Source organism: Vipera berus (genome assembly GCF_964194415.1).
Source record: "Vipera berus genome assembly, chromosome: 12".
Classification (NCBI taxonomy): domain Eukaryota; kingdom Metazoa; phylum Chordata; class Lepidosauria; order Squamata; family Viperidae; genus Vipera; species Vipera berus.
Genome location: NC_138215.1, coordinates 14,149,849 through 14,169,003, shown reverse-complemented (window position 1 = coordinate 14,169,003; position 19,155 = coordinate 14,149,849).

The following is a 19,155-nucleotide window of genomic DNA, read 5'->3' as shown; positions in this document are numbered from 1 at the left end:
TACTCCAAGAGTATATGAAGTTTCATGGTAGCTATCAGATCCTTGAGTTTCATAGTTGACGTTACGTATCTACCTCTGACTGAACGTATTACAGGAAGGCAGCTAGAAAGATTAGGCCGCATCTGAGTGTCAATCTTTCTGTTCCCATTTAATAGTCTTTAAGGTTAGATTCGAAGACCCCACAATGTGAAATTTAAGGCAAGACTTAGAAAAATAGAGATGGGCCAGGTAATGTACTACTTTTGTATTTTATACTTATTTAGGTTATGCTATTTTTTTTTAACAAAATGCATCCTTATGCAGATGTAACTTAAGTTACATCAGGATTGTGAACTGGTGACCTTTATAAACCTTGCTAGACCCAATGATTGCATTAGACTACAGCATGGGTCTTCAAACTCGGCCCTTTTATGACTCATGGAGTTCAACTCCCAGAATTTCTCAGCCAGGCATGCTGGCTGAGGAATTCTGGGAGTTGAAGTCCATGAGTCATAAAAGGGCCGGGTTTGAAGACCCCTGGACTACAGTCTAAAGCTAGAACAATTAATCAGTGGAACAACTTAGCTCCAGCAGTTTTGGGTGCTCCAACACTGCAGGTTTTTAAAGAAGAAGTTGGACAACCATTTGTCTGAAATGGTACAAGTTCCAACTGAGCATGGGGTTGGACTAGAAGACCTCCAAGGTCCCTTTCAACTCGGTTATTCCGTTTTAATATCCAGTTGCTGTAGCTTGATGTGAAGTTATATACGCTTGGCAAAGGTCATATATGGGCTTGTTGGCAGTAAAGTAAAAATTATTCACATTCTGGATGTCGGACTTGTAGACCTTTCCCCCCCCCCCGGCAAGAATGGGTGGCTGTTAGATGGATTAAAAGAGAGATTTAGCATTGCTGGACAAGGGAAATATTTGTAATAGAAATGTATGATTTGTTTGAGTTTGTACCCCAAGTTAAGTAATCACATCTAGATGCTTCATAAAAATTATATCCACTGCTATATATTAGGTCTCTAAATAACTCCTTTTAATTTCCTTCTCCTCAAATCTTTGATTAGATGCCTCTAGTCTGAAAAAAACACCCTTACCTACAAGTATCTACAAGTCTTTTGAGTATTTTGTACAATTTTTATTTTTGCCTTTCTTCGTTTCAGTCTTTCGTTGATGGGTGCCAATCTAAAGCCATTTGTTTGGCAAAATCTGTTTTTGTAAATCAAATGTACTTAATCATTCTCAGCAGAAAGCACATGATTAATGTAATGCTGCCTAAAAGGGTTTTCTCTATGTATTTATGCCAATAAAACACATTTGCACTTGTGTAGTTTTGGAATAACGTCTTTTTTTAATGCTACCAGATTGTATAATGAGCCGTTTTACTTCTGCTTCCTGGGCAAAATATTTTTATTGTGTTTTACTGGAACTCAAAGGCTGAACACCTCCTTTGCTTCATCTTGGCATGTGGTAAGATCTCAGATTTAATATCTGCCATGAGAGTTAAGACTGGAAATGACCTTTACATGGGGAGGAACAGGCTTCAACTTAATCCCGACAAGACCGAGTGGTTGTACATACCGGCATCTCAGGAAATCCAGCCTATTCCATCTTTAACTATGGGGGGTGAGGTGTTGCCTCCCCGTAGATAGGGCTCGTAACTTGGGCGTCCTCCTTGACTCACAGCTCAGTTTGGAAGATCATATAGGAGCTGTGGCCAGGGGGGCTTTTGCCCAGGTTCGCCTGGTGCGCCAGTTGCGGCCCTATTTGGACCGAGATGCCCTACGTACAGTCACTCATGCGCTCGTGACCTCTCGAATAGACTACTACAATGCTCTCTACATGGGGCTGCCCTTGAGGACCACTCGGAGGCTTCAGCTGGTGCAGAATGCAGCCGCGCGAGTTGTGATGGGGGTCTCCCGATACTCTCATGTGACACCTCTTCTCCATGAGCTGCATTGGCTCCCAGTTGCCCTCCGGGTGAGATTCAAGGTGCTGGTGATGACCTATAAAGCCCTAAATGGCATGGGTCCAGATTATTTAAGGGAACACCTGCTGCCGGCGTCAACTCCCCTTCGTCCTGTGCGCTCCCACAGAGAGGGCCTCCTCAGGGTGCCGTTGGTCAGGGAGTGCCGGCTGGCGGCCCCCAGGGGGAGAGCATTCTCTGTGGCCGCGCCTGCCCTTTGGAATCAGCTGCCTGTAGAGCTCCGGATGGCTCCCGAACTTCGCTCTTTTTGCCGTGACCTGAAAACCTGGCTATTTGAACAGGCCGGCCTGGACTAAGGGTTTGGGGTTTACTTTTAACTTAATGTATTGGTTAGGGCTAATTAATTTAATTTATTTTTAACTTTTGTATTTTATATTTTAATTGCCCTGTACACCGCCCTGAGTCCTTCGGGAGAAGGGCGGTATATAAATCTAATCTAATAATATATAAATCTAATCTAATAATGTAGTCCTTGTTTAGCAACCACACTTCGGACCAGCAACTGCTGTCACAAAGTGTGAAATTGTGTGATTGCAACTGGGCTTCCTGCTTAAAACTAATGACCAAGCTAATCAGCTTCATAATTTCCACTACCCAGCGCTTTGGAATGTTCATCCCAAAGCTGGGATAATTAGCAAGTTGGAATTAATGTATGTATTTACATCGGAGAGGAAGGGATTATAAGAGAGTAAACAGGCATGCATGGGGGGGAATGCATATTGTAAGTGTGAATCTGACCGTTCTCTCCCTACTTTATTCTAAAAACCTTTTTCCTCAATCTGGGATGGAATTGCCTTGTGGTAAAAGCTTGTATTCCCGCTGGAGATGCCCTTTGCTAGTGGGTGTTTGCTTTTCTTTTTAGTCATGTTTTGATTTCTTTTGCAAAGTTGCACTCTGGGGACAAGAAAAGGAGGCGGAAATTGCACTAGAGGGCAGTGTGGTCGCACCAAACATTGCAGAAACATCCAAGTCATTTTTGTTGTTGTTCCAACTGCCTTTTGATTTACTTCACATTTTTCCCAGAGGAAACGTTCTGGAGTCACGTCGCAAATTAGAAGATTAAAAAGACAAACTACAACAAGGAGGGAGGGGAAAATGTGCTCTGGCAGAACAACTTCTTGTGGTTAATTAATTAGCCGCTTTCCTATCCCGGCCCACTCTAACCTTAAAAGACTAGGGGGGATGTTCTGAGAGTTTAACTAAGTCCTCTCAAAATCCAAAACAAAACAAAACAATGCAGCACATTTAAAATAAGAAGATGGCCCTCTTGCTCTTTACCCACTAGGCATCACAATCCTCAAAAAGACCCATTTGAAAAGGAAGATTTAGGTCAGGATGGACGGAACGTCTCATTGGAAGTATTTGGGCTTCCTTTTCTTTCACGCAATTGGATCCCATCTTGTTTTCTACTGCATTGTGTTTTTATATTGCTTGTTATATTGTGAATTACCCAGAGCTGCTTTGGAGTCAAGCAGCATCTGCCTAGAAACAATAAATAAATAAATAAATAAATAAATAAATAAATAAATAAATAAATAAATAAATAAATAAATAAATAAATAAGATTTCCAAAAACTTGAACAGGGCCATGTATTATCTCCAGAGACAGTGTTCCAACTTACATTACTGATTAAAGCATTAAAATGTAAAATACCGGAAGCTAAGGCTGAGTTTCCTGTATAGTGTTGTTGTTGTTGTTGTTTAAAGCTACACAGTTGTGCTAGATGAGCCTCCTTAGGGTTCTCATTCACTAAAATGGCTGTTTTCTGTAGCCGTTCCCTCAGCTTTATCCTACAGATGGGGGCTTTATGGCCTATATAGCTGTACCCAGGAGAGGGGTTTCATGGTTTATTAATGCATTTCCAGACTCACTCTCTTCTTCCTCACTACTTTCCTGTGAGGAACTCAAGACCTCCTCCAAATTATCCAAGGGGTTCCGTTGTCAGTCGAGAACTTCAACTAGGGTCTCCCCAGAAAAACCCAGCACCTCAGCCATTGTTCCCCAACCTATTCGGGTCTTCTGAAATGGTACTCGTGTTTTGGATTGGCTGACGTGAAGAGAAGAGCAAGTAAGTTGACAGGGGACTGGAGGCTAACGTGTATGATAAGCAGTGGCAGGAACTGGTTGTGTCTAGTCTGAGGAAGAAAAAGGCCAGGCCAGGCGTGACAGGATAGCAGTTTTCCACTTGAGAAGCTGTCACAGAGAAGAAGGAGTCGAGCCGTTCTCCAAAGCGCCCAAGGGCAGGACAAGACGCAACGGATGGAAACTCATCAAGGAGAGAAGCAAGGTAGAACTAAGGAGAAACTTCCTGACAGTGAGAACAATTAACCAGTGGAACCACCTGCCTCCAGAAGCTGTGAATGCTCCAACACTGGAGGTTTGTTTGTATGTTCAAGGATGTCTTAAAATTATTAGCATCTTGCCTTTTAAAAAAAAAAGCTTTATTAATTTTTAAGAATTACAATCTTTAGAGCTTAGTAAACAACATGTTGTCTGGATTCACATATTTAACATTCAATATAAATATATTCCGTACTGCACAATCCAGTATTTTCCCCCTGATCTTCCTTTCTTCTCCATATTTTTTCCATTATCCCCTCATGACACAGTTACGATTCCTAATACTATCCATGTATACAAAGTTAGATATAAACATCTTCATCATATTTTACTAATATTATACAAATAATATCAATTCATAAATCAATATCCTGTTCTTCGTGCTCTTGTTAAAGTTTGATTTCCCATCAATATTTAAAGTATCTTTGTCAGTTATGATTTTCTCAATGTTAATTGCATTTATATAGCTAAAAAATGTATTCATGCCAATCCTCCTCTTATGTTCATATTTCCCATATCAAAAGAAGAAAAAGAAATGCTCTTTTAATTCTAAATTACATCTTTCATTATAAAAGTCTAATTGTATCTCAAGGGTCATCCATTCTTTTAATCATATTCAAACCAATATTTAAACATAGAAGTCAAATCTTCTAATAAGTCAAAATCTTCTGTTTTTTTAAATCTGACTCTCTCTTTCTTTCTTTGCCAAGTAGGTTTCCAAGCCAAGGCAATTAAATTGCCCAGGAATTTTCTTTCTATTTTTATGAAAGTTGCTTGGCATGAAGAAGATAATAGGTAGAGTATTTGGGGGGGGGGAGAAATTCCACCCATTTATATTCCTTAAGCAACTCCCACCTTCCTCAATTTCTTCCCTCATCTTTTGTCTCCCAAATTGTAACATTTCCCCTGACAGCTCTCTGTTCCATTCCCCCAAATCCTCTTCCTTGTCATCAGGTGCATCTTTTGCATTTTCATTGTTATGGGTAAGTCTTGCAGTATTTTATTTGTGTATAATAGCTTATACTTCCCTTCTTTCATCTCTTCCATCTCTCTGTCCATTTCCTCTGCTTCATCTTCCCATCTCTGGTTTATTTGTTCATACTTTGTAGTCGTTCGTCTGGGAACTTTCTAGTTGTAGATTTAATTTATATTATTTAAATTATTTTTAGTCTCATTATGGTTTCTCTTTATGTCTTCTTTGTATGTAACAATTGTTTGGTGAACTAGTTGTAGTAATTGGTGATATTAGAGATCTCCAGGAATGATGGCTCAAGAAGAAACAAACACCTTTCAGAAGGAAAATTATCAGCATCTTATAAAGCTCTCAAACACCCACTAACTGTCAATAAGAACACTCACCAGCTATGTTCTAAATCAGGGGTCCCCAACCCCCGGTCTGTGGACCGGTACCGGGCTGTGGCATGCCAGCAACCGGTCCGCACAAACAAGCAAATCCCCATCCGTGGGATGCAGGCAGCATGCAAAACCACGCACTCTCCAGCCTATGAAAAAAAACCTTTCTCCACGGAACCGGTCCCTGGTGCTCAAAAGGTTGGGGACCTCTGTTCTAAATGGTTAACAACTCAGTCTCTTGCTTCCTCACCCAACAGTGAGCCTAGCCCACTCTCATCCTGCCTGTAGAAAACCAGCATAACAGGAAGATGGTGATGCTTGAAACAGTTGACTTTGATATGCTAATTTTCAACCTACAAGGAGTATTTGGATGAAGGACAGTTCAGTCACCAGAGCTTCAGTCTGCTATTCCTACTGCAGCCTCGTCTTTCGGTGAGAAATAGGCCTTGAAGAATGAACAAAGAACAAATAAACTTTTATTCACCATTCTGATGAATTTTATTGTGAAACTTATCCACTGCGGTGCACTGATGCTGCTGCATAGTTTGGTAAATGAAAGGTCTGCTTAGAAAACTCAGCACCAAGAACCCTCAGTCTCCTTCCTCCCCCTCCTCCCCCTCCTCCTCCAAACTTCACTCTCCTTCTACTACTGATGATATTACCTAGTTGGGTAATGAAACATCTGCAAGGAAACAGTCAAGCACAGAGCACCAAGGACTCCATATTTCAACCCTGAGTTACAAATATTCTCTTCTCTCGGCAATAAACTTTTGATCTGAAATTCACACAAGTTACGCGAAGTAGCCCTGAAGGGTAGAAATTTTACAAGCGACTTGATAAAGTCACTGGACTCTGACCACTTTGCAGTGGAGAAAGATTGTCAATTGATTCATAAAGTCAGCTCTGAAAAGCTGCCGCTGTTGCTGACCTTGAAAAAGAACCAAAATAAACCAGTTATCAACAACACAAAGCAATTCAAAATTTCAGGTTGGCCGGTTGCCTTCTTCCTTCCCAGAATGAATGAACCCAGTAGGGAATTGGTGACCAAATTAAAAATGTGGATCTTTAGCTCTTTATAAGGAATGGAAGAAAACAGTGCTCACATATTGGAGATTTGGCTAACACCGTCCGATCACAAAATAGAAGTATCTTTTCTCAGGGGAGCATGCAAATTTGTTTTATTTAAGGCGCAAATAAAACAAATGTGTTTTATTTAAGAACCCATGAAGCTCAGCCTGCTGGTTTTCGTGCAAAGGACTGAGGCAGCCTTCAGCTAAATGCTCCTGACTGCATTTACCAAAAGCTGTGTTTATTTCCCAGGCATTCTGCTTGTTTTTCTCATGGGGGGGGGGAATCCCTTGGTAGAAGGATTTGAATTCCCAGAATAATAATCCTCTCAGATCTCTCTCTTCCTAAGTCCCTGGAAATTTCATCCCCCAAATGATGCATCGTGTCTCAGTTGCATGAGCATATAAATGCAAACATGTAGATGTGGCTATGTAGACATCTCCAACTGCAGCAACGACAACCCAAGTAGGAGAAAGGAATATTCCTATTGTGGGAACTAGCAGACAATGACTTCTGCCAGTCTAACCTTGACACCTCTCTCCTATGATCCTAAATGTGTTCACAGCCATTTTAATAGATATCTCGGAATAAGTCATATTGAATTAACAGCGAGCTGTTAATTCAGTTTATTACCTAGCAATTTATAGTAGAATTTTATAGATTGCATTTTAAAAATTGTAGCCCTGCTTCATTCTCTAGAGGCCCATAACAATTAGCTGCGCTTTTTCTCTCTTCTCATTCTATTCTTTCTTGCTTAATTTATTCTCATAGTGCCAAGATAAGAGTTATGAACTCGCAGTGATCAAGTGAAGGAACCACAAGCATATTATTTCATTTTAAAAAACCTGTGTAGACTTGTCACATCTCAAAGTACATTTGAGTTACTTTTTATGAATATCATTTCAAAAGAAAAAAAAGTTTATTGCCTTCTCTATGGTTAAAATCATGGAAAATCTAAAAAGTTAGGGTTGAGCCGAGCATGCAGGCAGGTTTTGGGGTGAGTACCCTTCTTAGGATTCTTTGATTAAAATACACCATTAAATAAATCTTGCTTGAGGCTTTAATGCTGGGTAGTGGCTATTATCCATGATTTGATTTTCCCAGAAATTATAGTTTGAAATCATCCAAATACAGGAAGAGAGAAAATGCATCCTCTGGGCATCAGGGTTTCTGAATTACCCCCATCTTCCACTGTTTGGAGAAGGGGGGAAAGTCTGGAGAAATCTACCGTCTGTCTGTCTGTCTGTCTCTCTCTTTCTCTCTATCATCTCTCTAATTTATCATTAATTTCTCTCTCATCTCTCTCTCTCTCTCTCTCTCATCTCTCTCTAATTTATCATCTAATTTCTCTATCGTGTCTCTCTGTCTCTGTCTGTCTCTGTCTCTGTCTCTCTATATATGAATAAGTATATGTATATGTGTGTGTATATATATATATATATATATATATATATATATATATATATATATATATATACACGCCACCTCTCTCTCTCTAATTTATCATCTAATCTCTCTCTCTCTCTCTCTCATCTCTCTCTAATTTATCATCTAATTTCTCTATCGTGTCTATCTGTCTGTCTCTGTCTCTCTGTCTATATGTATATGTATATGTATATGTATATGTATATATATATATATATATATATATATATATATATATATATATATATATATATATATATATATATATATATATGGATCTTTGGTTATTCGGGTTTTCCCCCGCGTAGAACTAAAGGTGTAGGAGCGATGTTTCGACGGAATCCCATCCGTCATCATCAGGCTGGTGGCTTCTGCTTCCTTCTTCTGGGAGAAGCATGTGGCTGTTATCTATCTATCTATCTATCTATCTATCTATCTATCTATCTATCTATCTATCTATCTATCTCTACCATCTATGCATCTTTCATCTGTCTGTCTGTCTGTCTATCATTGGAAATATTATAAAACTGGAGCATAGCTGGTTGAAGAAGAGAGCTGCAGTTAGAGCTGTCAGTCTTTAAGAGCCACTTTAGAATCCAGCAGTTCAAGGCTCACCAAATGACACTCACAATGCTTCAGATTATGTAACAGCAGCAAACGGGGAGCTGAGGGTCCCTCAGCATGATTGTTAACTATTTTTCAGCCTCCTTGAATTTCTGTTTTTTTATTATTATTGCACAAAAACTTGCCATGCTTGCACGTGATCGCTCATATTAAACTTGCACGAGGCTGTCCCGAAACAATAATGATGCTTCAGGGAAGTGTGTGTTTTTTCCCCTCTTCTGTAATCATAATTGTGTTCTGATTGAAGTGTTTGAAAATATCAGCCACACAGGCAAAGTGGCTGGCAAGCCTTTTGCTTTGTTTTGCTGTAATGACGTAGGTAGAAGCAATTGTAAAATGTGCACTGCGTGTTTGTGTGTGTGTGTGTGTGTGTGTGTGTGTGTGTGTGTGTGTAAGAGAGGGAAAAAGAGAGAGAAACAAACAGAAAGACAGAGAGGAAGGAAAAATGGAGGGAAAGAGATAAGTTACTTGCAGTTTTAGAACTGAAGTTATACACATGGCTATGCAACGAGAAGCCCCCCTCCCCGAAAGTCTGGGGTCTAAAATCATTAAATTGCCCCACCAATATATTTGTCCCACTGCTGCTCCAGTTGTTGGTTTACAAATGGGGCTAAAGGGGAGACGATCAACCCCACCCCCCCATTCCACGAGGACTTCAGCAGGGTGGAAATCAGCTTCTCCCCACCCCTTGTCCAGAGCAGCTGCAGAGATAACAGGGAACAACTCCCCATGTTGCACTGGGGGGGGGGAGAGAGAGGACAGGACGTTGTGTTACCAGCACCATCCTTCTCTGTCCACCATAATAGCCTCCCACATCTTGAGAAAAGAAGCTGATAGCCAGTCAAGAGGACGAGGTTATTATGGAAAAAAAAGATTAGCTGGCTAAACCTCCACCGGTTCTGAGGAACACCCCCTTCTGAGCAGCAGGCCAGCAAGACCTGGCCTTGAAATGGGGCAACCAGGGATGTCTGCAGAATTTGTAAAGAGTTTTGAGCAGAGCCAAAGTGTCACGGAGGCTCCAAGGGAGGGCATGGCTGATTTGGAGAACAGGGTCAGCCTATTCTCCAAAGCACCTGAGGGCAGGACAAGAAGTTGCTAAGCACATTGATTTGTGCTTTAGATTGTAAGCTGCCCTGAGTCTTCGGAGAAGGGCGGGATATAAATGGGATTAAAAAAAAAAGTAACAGAGGGAAAGTTAGGAAGCAGAGTTCCAACCTAGAACTAAGGAGAAATTTCCTGACAGTGAGAACAAATGGAATGACTTGCCTCCAGGCGTTGTCGGTGCTCCAACAGGGAAGTTTTTAAGAAGAAACTACACACACACACACACACACACACACACACACACACACACACACACACCGGTCTGGAATGGTATATAGGGTCTTCTGCTTGAGCAGGGGGCTGGACTAGAAGACCTCCAAGGTCCCTTCCAACTCTTGTTATTCTGTATTTATTCCTCATCTATTCCACTGTATCCTGCCTTGGGAAGGATGACGGAGAGCTGGTATTGAGGTTCAAAAGTCCCTTGGCCTCATCTCTGTTTGTTCGATTGCAACCTTTCCTCATTTTATTTATATTGACAGTGTTTGCTTGTTTGTTAGACTTACATCCTGCCATTATTTTCGAAGCTTGAGGAGGCTTAAAATGAAGTAGATCTGGCTGTGTGGGGGTGTGGGTGTCCAGCCAGATCCATTCCCATGACTGAGGGTGCACTTAAACCTGCATCTCCCTAGTCCTAATCAGCACCCTAATACTATATCCCTTGGGCCTCCTTCATTTGGCTTTTTGGGGCCCTAAACACGTCTTAAATATTTAAAATAAAGACAATATTGTCTTGCGAATCTCCCAAGCTTGTGTTTACAATATAGGCATCTATAGAAGTCAAACTGTTTTTAAATGAATTTGCTTCTGCAGCCCATTCTAGGATGCTAATAAGCAATGAGAAGCCAACACGATAATTACAATGCCCCTCAGAACATTAGTGGAAGATACTGGAGATTATTATAGCAGGGACCACCTACCAAAACATTAGAAAAAGGGTCTGGTTAGCCACACTAGGTAACAGAATAACAGAGATGGAAAGGACTTTGGAGGTCTTCTAGCCCAATCTCCTGCTCAAGCAGAAGACCCTATACCACAGGTCTGCAACCCGCAGCTCCGGAGCCACATGCGGCTCTTTCAGCCATCTCCTGCAGCTCATTTCATTTCATTTCATTTCATTTATTGGATTTTTATACCGCCCTTCTCCCAAAGGACTCAGGGCGGTGAACAGGGCATATAAATAGAAATACAAAAGTTTAAAAAGATTAAATAAATTGCCCAATTAAAACAGTCAATTATAAAAACCCATAAAAACCCTGACATTCCCCCATCAGGCCAGGCCAGCTTGTTCGAATAAATGGGTCTTTAACCCGCGCCGGAAGGAGCGGAGATCCGGTCTTCTGCCATGTGCAGTCCCAAAAAAAAAAAAAGTGGGACTAAAAAAGTTCAACCAATCAATTCAAATATGCAGGGTAGGTGCATACTGCTAAGCTTGTAAGCCGCCCTGAGTCTTCGGAGAAGGGCGGGATATAAAGGGAATTAATATATATATATATATATATATCTCGCCTTGGCTCCACTCTTCAGTCAAACCCTGTTCTGCGCATGTGCGCATGTACGCGCATGTGCACACATTTTTTGCGGCTCCCAGTTTTTCCTTTTGTGAGGGAACCGGTTCTGAGTGGCTCTTTCACTGTTTCAGGTTGCTGACCCCTGCCCTATACCATTTCAGACAAATGGTTGTCCAATCTCTCCTTAACAGCCTTCAGCAATGGAGCAACCACTACTTCTTGAGGCAAGTCGTTCCACTGGTTAATTGTTCTCGCTGTCAGGAAATTTCTTTTCAGTTCTAGGTTGGTTCTGTCCTTGGTTAGTTTCCATCCATTGCTTCTTCAGCACCTGCATAACATTTCTACTTAGTGATTCTTAACTGATTGGTTGATTCCTTTATTAAGAAAGGAATCGCTGAGGCTGCTGCACACTGCAAGATAAAGCACTCTGCTCTTTTCCAGATGTTTCTGGACTACTGTTCCTATAATCCTAGGCTATTGGCTCTGCTGGCTGGGGTTGAAAGGGTTTGTAATCCAAAATGTCTGAAGGGCCCCAGGTAACTTAAAGTTGATGCATAGGATCCCGATTGAACCCTTCCACCTTTAAGTACTGTATTGCCTAGAAGACATTTTATAATTTGCCACTTGTCATGGGAGAAAGGAAAAAAAATGCATGGTTGCCAATTTTTTCTTGGCTCCTACACCTGTTCAAAATAATAGAAACTTAATTTTGCTTCCCTTCTGTTAGATTTGGAAGCCCAAAACTGTGAGGGTTAATCTGCTACTCCCTCCGAATTTTTCACTTCATTAAAGCGATTTGAAGCAGACACTTCATAAGATCTGATTGACCTTTCCAACGGTCGGGTCATTTTATAAATCCTGAAAGCAGTGCAGAGTTTTGGAATCAAATGCAGTTGTTGAATGAAAGATCCTGACCTTTACAGGATGAGAAGATGAGAAACAGGAGTGGATTGATCTTTAGTCTCTTTCCAGCCAAGGAAACGACACTTGCCACTTTGGAGATCCTGGATGGAGGGACAGATGGATGAAGAGACACTTGACAAACTGACACCTCCTGGTTGAATGAGAGATAAAGGTAAAGGTAAAGGTTCCCCCGCACATGCGTGCTAGTCATTTCCAACTCTAGGGGCCGGTGCTCATCTCTGTTTCAAAGCCGAAGAGCCAGCGCTTGTCCGAGGATGTCTCCGTGGTCATGTGGCCGGCATGACTGGACGCCAGGGGTGCATGGAACGCTGTTACCTTCCCACCGGAGTGGTCCCTATTTTTCTACTTGCATTTTTACGTGCTTTCGAACTGCTAGGTTGGCAGAAGCTGGGACAAGTAACAGGCGCTCACTCTGTTACGCGGCACTCGGGATTCGACCCGCCAAACTGCCGACCTGATCGACAAGCTCAGCATCCTAACCCACTGAGCCACCGCGTCCCTTGAATGAGAGATATGGCTCCTTAAAAAAGGAGATGCCGATCAGACGGTAGAGATTAGCCAAGTGCAAGAAGGCTAAAATGGAAGGAGGATACTAGTGAAAAATAACCACTACCCTTTATATTTTCGTAGTGGCTTGTTTAACTCTGTAATTTGGGGGAAATGCATCAACACAGCCTTCTCTAACCAGGAGATCAAGACTGCTTTATATTTTCGTAGTGGCTTGTTTAACTCTGTAATTTGGGGGAAATGCATCAACACAGCCTTCTCTAACCAGGAGATCAAGACTGAAGTTCCCAGAATTCCCAACTCATTGTATGTACAGGTAGTCCTCTACTTAAAACCACAACTGAGTCTGGCAATTTCTTTTGCTAAGCCAGACAGTTGTTAAGTGGGGGTTTGGTCCCATTTTACGACCTTTCTGGCCACAGATGCTAAGGGAATCACTGCAATTGATAAATTCATAGCCCGGTTGTTAAGTGAATTTGACTTCTTCCCCATTGACTTTGCAAAAGGAGATCACATGATGCCGGGAGACTGCGACGGTCATAAATATGAGTCGGTAGCCAAACGGCCAAATTTTAACCACATGACCGTGGAGACGCTGTCATAGTCATAAATGTGAGAATGGTTAGAAGTAACATTCTCAGTGCCATTATAACTTTGAATGGTCACTAAACGAATTGTTTATAGGTTGAGGACTAGCTATATTTATGTATCTAATACACCAAATACATTCGTTTTATTCTATACTTTGTTCGCGATTATTCAGTAGCAAAAGAAGTTTATTGCTCCGAATCCTCCCTCCCTCCCTCTACAAATTTCACCCCCTCTCCTGATGGCACCATGCTAAAAATACTAATTATACACATCTGGCTGCTTCCTTCAATAACAATGAGGAGAAAGCACAGGAATGAGCGGCGGGCCGGCTTGCTTGTTCTTGAAGGACCCACATGTCCTTTTGGGGATGGCACCATTAGTACCCCTGCTGGGCACCCACCGCCTTCAACTCAGAAGTCGAGATTTGAAAATAAAATTTTCTTCCATCCTGAGGCCTGGGTTTCTGTTTTTTTTTTCTTTCTTCCCACCTCAACCACGGTATTTATTCAATCTGAGACCTCGCATGGATGTAAGTTGACTTTATTACCTGTAGTGACGTAAACAGACTGGTTGCCAAGCAACTGTGCATTGATAGACAGATATACGTATAGTAGCTGAAAACGGGAGTGACTAAACCTATTGAATTTTCTTTTGCTTGGGGAACTTCCCGGGCCTCCTCGGATGAAGGCTAGACAAGCAACCGGATTCGGTTTTAAAAGGGAGCTCAGGTGAAGACTAAAACAGAAAGAAGCTTATGCTGCTAGCCCCTTCTGTTCATGCGGAATCACTTCCGGTTGTTTGGTGCACCTTAAGACCTCTTATCAGGTATGATGGGACCCATTGAGGATGTTGGAGCTTAAGGGAGCTTTGGAAACACCAGCAAGGTTTTTCCCTGCAGTCCTTCGCCGAAGCCCTAGTTTGGTGAGGGATTGTGCCGTGGGTTCGGTGGGAAACGGCGCCAGGAGTTTTGATAGTTGGGGTCCCAGAGGGCAGGGGTCAAGAAAAGGAGTCTGTGGGTCATGTAGTGGAACTGCAGGGTGCCTACTCTAAGTCTTGGCTTTGGTTTCTAGGTCTTAACAACCATTTTTTAAAAAATTCCTGGATATTGATTCAATTTTCGGGGTGGGGGTGGGTGGGGAAACGGCGTTGTGGTACTTGGTTGTCACTTCATCTGCAACGTGGATGGAAACTAATCGAGGAGAGAAGCAACCTGGAACTAAGGAGAAATTTCCTGACAGTTAGAACAATTAACCAGTGGAACTCCTTGCCTTCAGAAGTTGTAAATGCTCCAACACTGGAAGTTTTTAAGGAGAGACTGGACAGCCATTTGTCTGAAATGGTATAATAGGGTTTCCTGCCTATAAGTCATCCTATTCTTCAAGGCATCTGAAGGCTGGACAAGAAGTAACGATCCAACTTAGAAGGAAAGATCCAACTTAGAACTAAGGAGAAATTTCCTGACAGTGAGAACAATTAATCAGTGAAACCGTTTCCCTCCAGAGGTTCTGGGTGCTCCATTACTGGAGGTTTTTAAGAAGAGACTGGATGGCCATTTGTCTAGAATGATATAGGGTATGCTGCTTGAGCAGGGGGTTGGACTAGAAGACCTCCAAGGACCCTTCCGACTCTTCTATTTTTATAATAATAATAATAATAATAATAATAATAATAATAATAATAATAATAATAATAATAATAATAATAATAATAATAATAATAATAATAGTATTATTAGTATTATTAGTATTATTAGTATTATTAGTATTCTGGATCAGGGATGGTCACAGTTGTTGAATCTGGCTGATGCAGAGCAGGGTGAATTTTATTTGCCTTTTTAAATCGTAGGATGCTATCAACGTTTGCAAATCAAGTCCTTGGGAAAAGCGTGGCTACTATCTGTCCCCGGCATTAAAAAGGCAAAAGGCTCTTGTTTTTCAAACCAATGAGACTTGAGCATCACTTTTCTTTTGATGGGAGCCTCCTTAATGAAGCAGGTGGCTTCCAAAATGTGCAGCTCGGGCGTGAACGTGTCTGGCTACAGTACTACCTTGAGGAATATTCAGCTAGTCCTCGACTTACGACAATGGATCCCCAAATTGATGTTGCCGAGACATTTGTTAAGCACATTTTGCTCCATTTTACGACCTTCCTGGCCACAGTTATTAAGGGAATCATTGCAATTGTTCGATGAATCTGTGGTTCATGTGAATTTGGCTCCCCTGTTGACTTTGCTTGTCAGAAGGTCACAGGGACGGTGCCACCGTCATAAATAGGAGCCAGTGGACAAGCGTCTTGAATTTTGATCAGGTGACCACAGGGAGGCTGCAACGGTCGCTAAGTGTGAAAAATGGTCATAAGTCACTTTTTCAGTGCCGTTGTAATTTTGAATGGCCACTAAAGGAACTGTTGTAAGTCAAGGACTTACCTGTGTAACTTGTTCTTTCTTTGTGTGTGTTTGTGTGTGTGTGTTTTTCCTGTGTCACGGTGCTGGGTCATTTAAAAAGGCTAGTTTGCAACATTTTACTAAGCCAAAAATGATTTTAAATCAGCATGATTTGATTTAACACTTCTCTACAAGAAACAGCCTTCCTTCCTTCCTTCTTCTCCTCTCCCCCCCCCCCCGCGTCCCCCCCCAGCCTTCCCTCTTTAGGAGAAGTAGCAACTAATTGCGTGGACCTTCGCCAGATTTGTCTTTACTTTGGATGTGCTTCTAATCTAGCACGGCTGCTCTGATGGTGACCTTGTCCTCACTTCACATATTAGGACAGTGGCTATTTGGACATTTAGTTTAAAAAAAGAATCTCAGGGTGGGGAGAAGGAAAAGAACCCCTCCCCATATTATTTCCTATGGGTGAGAAAAGTCATACGGTGCCAGCTGGATCAGATTCAAGCATTTATATTAATCTCATCCTGTTCCCTGAGTTAAAAAGGTTAAATTTTCCAGAGCAAAGCATGTGGTTGGCTTATTGCAACATCCCGACAGGATCATTTCCAAATAGGGGTAATCCTCGACTTACATCCACAACTGAGCCCTGGGGGTTTATGTTGCTAAGTGAGATATTGGTTAAGCGAATTCTGCCACATTTTACGACTTTTCTTCTCAACCTTGTGAAGGGAATCTCTGCAGTTATAGAGTTAGTGACATGGTTGTTAAGTGGCTTTCCCATTGTAAGTCCAGGACTGTCTATATATCAAATGAAAAAAAAACCAGAGAGAAAGGAAGAAAGAAAGAGAGAAAATCGGTTTTAAGAAAAAATAATTTCCTGAAAATACCATTTTTTCCCACTTGGATAGGAAGCTTTGCCTGGCTTGAGTGTGTAATCCAGCCCCTCTCTCTCCATATATATATAGGTAAGGTAAAGGTAAAGGTTCCCCCGCACGTGTGTGCTAGTCGTTTCCGACTCTAGGGGCCGGTGCTCATCTCCGTTTCAAAGCCGAAGGGCCAGCACTTGTCTGAGGACGTCTCCGTGGTCATGTGGCCGGCATGACTAGATGCCAAAGGCGCACAGAACGCTGTTACCTTCCCACCGTAGTGGTCCCTATTTTTCTACTTGCATTTTTTACGTGCTTTCGAACTGCTAGGTTGGCAGAAGCTGGGACGAGTAACAGGCGCTCACTCTGTTATGCCGCACTCGGGATTCGACCTGCCAAACTGCCAACCAAGCTCAGCGTCCTAACCCACTGAGCCACCACGTCCCTGGCCTACATATATATATATATATATATATATATATATATATATATATATATATATATATATATATATATATATATATATATATATATATATATATATATATATATATATATATATATATATATATATATATATATGTAAATTACTAACAAAGAATTTAGTAATTTACACAAATATACTAACTGTCCGGTGTGACTACAGCCTGTTCGATGGCCTTTGAGATAAGGCTGAAAACAGGAAATAAAGATTTGCCCCATGTTTGGGGCCTAGCAAGGTAATCTAAGAGTTACCTTTATTGCTGTAGAAACAGATCATAAAGCAGTATAGCCAAAATAATCATAATATATAAAACACGTTATATTGCTCAAATACCAATCTGTAATTGTAGCTTAATCAAGGCTATAAATAGCACAAGGCTAGTCCAAAGTTACAGCTTAACCAAATTTCCAAGTCCCCCCCCCTCTTTTTTTGGGCACAAAACTGTCTCTGGCTTATGCAAAGCAACTTAGTAAGTTAACGCAATAGCTAAGTATGAATCTGATTCAAATCTTGCCCAAGATAAAATTGTATTGGTATGAAAATTTAATTGGGAAGCGTTCCCACTGAAGCTTTGGAACCCATGTGCAAACAAGCCTCCAGTCAAAATTCGTGTGGACTTTGGCAAACCGTCCTTTGTTTATTTTAAAATTTTATATGCTACCCTTCCAAAGAATATTTTCCCTCAGCAATTTTTAATAACTGATAAAACTGCTTAAACTAAAAACAGCAGCCTGCGACGCTTAGTAGGTAACAATAATAAATCGTGATGAAATGATTTTTTTTTAAAAAAAATACACTGCGGCCTAAAACCCAGTGTTAAAAAAAAAGATTGAAAAGTAAGGGAAGGAAAAAAAAACCCCACATATTTGCTTGTAAGTGGAAAGAGACCAAAGTCAACAGCAAGCATGTTTGATTTCTGAACTGGATGGCTTTTGCAAGAAAATTGTCAGCCCGGGAATCACGCACCTTTTATATTATATTGTGTGATACAGTTCTATACCACCAACTAGCAGAAGATTCACTGCAAGGTACAATGTATATTAAAGGCAAAGAGTTCCCCTGCCTTGACTTTGGGGGGGGGGGAGGGGCTCATCTCTGTTTTTTGGCTGAGGGAGACAGTATTGTCTGAAGATGCTTCCATGGTCATGTGGCTGGCATGTCTATGCACCAGGGAGTCTTCAAACTTGGCCCTTTGATGACTTGTGGACTTCAACTCCCAGAATCCCTCAGCCAGGCACGCTGGCTATACACTGCTATGCAGTGATGCTGTCCCACCGAAGTGGTACCTATTTATCTACTCACGTTTGGATGCTTTCCAACTGCTAGGCGGGCAGGAGCCGAGGCGAGTGACGGGAGCTCGCCCCGTTGTGCAGCACTTGAGTCTCAAACCTGGGCTCTCAGCTTTCCAGCTGACGAGCTCCGTGTCTTTAACCACTGAGTCATCGTGCCTTCCAGGACATATGAATGTATGTATGTTAAAAATATATAAAAAACAAGAAAAAGCAAACAAACAGCAGAACATAACAGATTGTAGCAATATGTGGGAAAGACCTTGGAAGAATGTGCCATTGAAACATTGTCTGGGGAATGATCAGATAAGGGACAGCGTAGCCTGCAGCTGGATACTGGGCCGGGCAAAAGTGTCAGGAAAAACCCTTTCTAGTTTCTGTGAAGGAGATGATGGGAGAACTGTACTTTGAGACTTGCAAGGTTCTGTTAATGTAGCTTTACCATGAAGTAGAATTAGTTCATCTGGACGTGCATCTTGGACTAGGTTGACACACACCAAATAAAACAAAAGCACTGTGAAGATGGTGGTGATGATGGTGATGTTGTCCATTTGGTTGTGTCCGACTCTGGGTGATTCTATGGACCAGGTCTCTCTCCACATCTCCCGGTCTTGCGTTACTTTTTTGAGTTGTTCTATGTTCTGGCTGGCACCAGCTTTGATGGTGTCCAGCCACTGTGTTATTTGGAGGCCTGAAGAGCACCATATTAA